At 35.6% G+C, this 4,594-nt stretch overlaps 1 pseudogene; it reads right to left on the reverse strand.

The window, feature by feature from the left end:
- Positions 1 to 2,685: 2,685 nt before the first annotated feature.
- Positions 2,686 to 3,210, reverse strand: LOC121474918 (annotated as a pseudogene).
- Between the last annotated feature and the right edge of the window lie 1,384 nt (positions 3,211 to 4,594).

Below are 4,594 nucleotides of genomic sequence, written 5' to 3' on the forward strand. Positions count from 1 at the left end.
GGAAAATTAATAGGCTGCAACTGCTTTATTTTCAAGGGTTCTGTTTTTTAAATGTATGTGCATAAATTTCCATTTGGTGCCACTCTTAGGCTAATAAATTCATTTGCATTTTTATTCTGAGATAATAAAGAAGTGTGCATGTGTGTGTACACTTATGTGTGTGTATGCATGCACTGTATAGCTATACATAAGTATTTGTGTTTGAAATTCAACTTGGAGAAGACTGCACTGTCATTTTATAATACGTTTACAAAATGGTTCCATTAGATTAAAAGGCACCTGAAGGAACATTACGGAAGAAATCATAGTTTTATTACCAAAGATAATTTTTTCTAGTTTGAATTGTGAAGTAAAAGACTACAGATTTAGTACTAGCTCATTAAAAAAAAACAAAAACAAAAACAAAAACAAAAACTCCTGAGTAGCTGTCATGTAAGCTCTTAGATTTCTGTGTTAAAGAATAGATTTGAAAGAGCAAGAGAGACATCATTATGTTCTTATAGCTTGTGTGTATCAGAACAATGCTTGATCTTTTAAGCATCGAGGCATATTGTGAACTTAGAAAGTAGACAACACTGCAAATTTTAAGCCTATTATTTGTTGAAAGCTGTAGAACTAGAGGGCTGTAGATAAAGGGGAAAGAGGGAAGTTTTCAAGAGCCTCCACATTTCACCTCTCAAACATCTGATCCTATTTTTTTTTAATTTTTAAAGATTATTTATTCATTTCAGAGTGTTAGAAAGTGAGAGTGAAGGGAGAGGGAGGAGTAGAAGGAGACGGAAAGAGAGAATCTCAAGCTGACTTGGCGCTGAGTATGGAGCCTGACATGACACTCCTGTCTCATGACCCTGAGATCATGACCCGAGCTGAAATCAAGAGTAGAACGTTTAACCAACTGAGCCACCCAGGTGCTCCTAAATAAATTTTTTTTAAGTAAACTCTACGACCAATGTGGGACTCAAACTCATGACCCTGAGATCAAGAGTAGCATGCTCTACCAGCTGAGGCAGTCAGCTGTCCCGATTTGAGCCTACTTTTCAATAATCTGATCAATTTTTTTTCTTTCTTTGAACTGTATTACTTCCCCTTTTCCCAGGTAGCAATCGTTTCTTAAGAAATCTAAAAAGACTTTCTATAAATCCTACTTATGAAATTAAATTTATGAAATTATCTCCTCTTTCCAGCCAACAGCAATTTTCATGTTTCTGATCCCCCCCTTTTTTTACAGTCTCCTTAAACTTACAACACTTATTCCATATATTTCAACATTTAAATAGAAGCCCATTTTTTCAAAAGCAATTTTCTACTACTTTCTCATAAAAATATAAAAAGACAACATTCATAGTTTTACAAACCCGTATTTAGCCCAAATAAAGATTTTTCTACAAATGATACCTCTTTCCAAAAAGCTTGAAAGACATCACAGAATGATGTCATGCGAAACTAAATAATTTCACCCCAGAAGAGTATTTTACTTTTAAGAAACATTGTGCAATATTTCTTTTTAATCTTTCATGCTACACTTCAACTGTGTATATGCTATGTAAACACGCCAGATTAGTCCAAGTCATTCATATTTATGCAGTAGAATGTCATATATGACCAGCTGCCATATAAACACATACCACAACTGCAAAAATGGTAAAAGGCAATGCTTATGAAAGCTTAGAAAAACTTAATAAAAGGCAACCAACATTGCCCTAATTCTCTGTTAAAATTACCTTAGTACCTATTTTTTCCTCTCCTACCTTTACAGCGTAACAACACACAAATCCTTTTCCTTAAGTTAGGCTATTAAATGACTCTTTTCTAATACACAGAATTTATCAAAAGGCACCAAGATTAGACTCCTAAGTAGTTTCAGAATTTGGATTCCTTTTTAGGTTCTTCTGATTGATTTTCCTCAGAAAAAGAGCAACTTTACAGGATACCTGGGTGGCTCATTCAGTTAAGCATTTGACTCCTGATCTCAGCTTAAGTCTTGATTACAGGATTGTGAGTTCAAGCCCAGCACTGAGCTTGAATAAAAAAAAAAAAAAAAAAAAAAAAAAAAAAAAAAGGAGTAACTCTAAGAGCCAGAAGAAAATGGATGATATAACACAATAACTTGACATTTGTACCATCCAAAAGGTACGAATATAATAACAGGTTCCTTGAGCTTTTCATTTAGGACAAGAAGTCAGAATAACTTTCTGAACATACACATAAAAATAGGGCACAGTTATTAAGAGGGACACTCCTAATTTTATAGTAACAATGTACTAAATCTTATAAAATAACATACAGCCAAAAGCATTAGAAATTCACTGCCAGATAGTCTGATGCATTATCCTGAAAATACGTCTGGTACATAGCACTAACATATAACAAAGGATGGCATTTATCTCACAGGGAGAAAGGAGAAGTCTCATCCCCAAAACAGATTTACTGAATTTAGCTTTGATGAAGTTTTAGAGATATATATTAAAGATTAAAAAGAAAAACAATATTTACTCTTAAAATAAAAAAAGTCTTATATATAATCCATTATTAATACTCTTTATGCGCTTCTGATGTAAAACATTTAGAAACTTTTGAACTCCAGCAATTTCGACTGGTTACCCTATATGGCCTTAATGTAGTCTAAATCCCCTTTCGAGAGTCACATTAGTGTTTTGAGTCCAGCAGTACAGGAGAGATGGCATTCTATTTCTTTTTCTTCTTTGGTGGTTCATCCTCAGAGCTGCTCTCTGTGCTGGTGCTGCTGCTCCTGGAAGAGCTGGAATCTGAGTCTGAATCAGAGGAGGAGGAAGAGATTGTGGAGGAGGATGAAGATGAGGAACTGGAGGAGCTTTCATCGGTGGGGTGGTGTCCCTGTCCTCTGAGGGGGAGGATGGAGAGGTTTCTTCACTTTTCTGATGAAGAACCACTGGCTGAACTGTCGCTGCTACTGCTGCTGGAACTGGTTACACTCTTAGACCTTTTTCTCTTGGTCTTCCTTTCTACATTAGTTTCTCTGATGCTTTGTTGCAGTAATAATAATAATCTGTTTCCTTTTTCTTTTAAAGCTTTCTTTAGTTCTGCTGTTCTTGAAGGCCTATGCAGGTATTTTCTTTTTCCGGTGCATTCATAAGTCCAATGTCTAAATTCCAAGCATTTCTGACATCTTACATGCTGTTCATTTGCTTCAGCTTGTCTCCAAGCTATGAGCTGATGCATGGGAGTTGCCATCTTAGCGTGGCGTGATCCCCTTTTATAGTCAATTCATATCTAAGTCAGTCATTTGCTGTCGGATAAGTATATTTTAAGTAAACACATGATAAGCACTCTTCATATACTTTCTAGTTATTCGGCTAATTAATATGATTCCATACAACTTCACTCAACTTCACTGCTACCCAAGCAGGCCATGCCTTCTTATGCAAGAGGAGGCACCACATTATATTGGGTGGGTATGAGGCCTTTCAGATATTGGATTACTTCAACAAAAAAATAACAACCAGATCACAAGAGCTTTTTTTTTTTTCTTTTTTTAAAGATTTTATTTATTCATTCATGAGAGACAGAAAAAAAGGCAGAGGTAGAAGCAGGCTTCCCCTGGAGCAGGGAGCCTGATGCAGGGCTTGATCTCAGGACCCTGGGATCATAACCGGAGCCAAAGGCAGATGCTTACCCAACTGAGCCATTCAGGCACCCCAAGAGCATTTTACTTAAAGGAAATATCCTTCCAAACTCTACAGTTATTTTATTACAAACTTGTACAACACAGGAAAAAATATAATTTTTAGTCTTACAGTACCTAGTTTTCCTTATGTTACTATTACCATTGTATCTTAAATGTCAATCATAGATACATTTGTATACATATATAACTTTTACCTTGAATCCCTCCCTCCACCTGCATAATGACCGCCGGCGATGCCTACCTCATATGCACACGGGTATATGTGTGCCTGTGCACACAGGTTGACTTCTGGTGAGTCAGAAACATTAACTATAGGAGAAACACGTATTTTCATTTAATACATACAGGACAACATATTTATACACTTATGTGTGTTAACTTCAGGGAATTTTTAAATGACAATCTTCACAAGTATATGACATTTAGTAATGAGCTAGTTACTAAATTAAGCTTATCTAAAACTTCTCATTTGAAAACTAATAGTTAATTGGTCGTCTTAAGCTCTCTTTGCCAAAGTCAGCAAATAAAGAAAAAGTAAATAGAAGATGGAAGACAAGGGGCGCCCAAGTGGCTCAGTCAGTTAAGCATCTGCCTTCGTCTCGTGTTATGATCTAAGGGTCCTGGGATTGAGTCCCACATCAGGCTCCCTGCTCAGCAGGGCATCGGCTTCTCCCTCTGCCCTTGCTCCCATTCATGCTCTCACTTTCTCTCAAATAAACTAAATCTTAATTAAAAAAAAAAGAAAGAAAAAGGAAGACGAAAGTATGAATAAACAAAAGTCTGGTAATTTTCTCAAAAATAAGTGTAAAATATAAATTTAATGATTACATGAATTTTGGAGAGAAGGCAAAAAAATAATAACATAGTTCATCCAGAAAAGTTAGTGTGAAAAAATTTAGGAATATTTTGAAAGAAAAAAAAAACTACTAT

Source organism: Vulpes lagopus, chromosome 13 (assembly GCF_018345385.1).
Source record: "Vulpes lagopus strain Blue_001 chromosome 13, ASM1834538v1, whole genome shotgun sequence".
Classification (NCBI taxonomy): Eukaryota; Metazoa; Chordata; class Mammalia; order Carnivora; family Canidae; genus Vulpes; species Vulpes lagopus.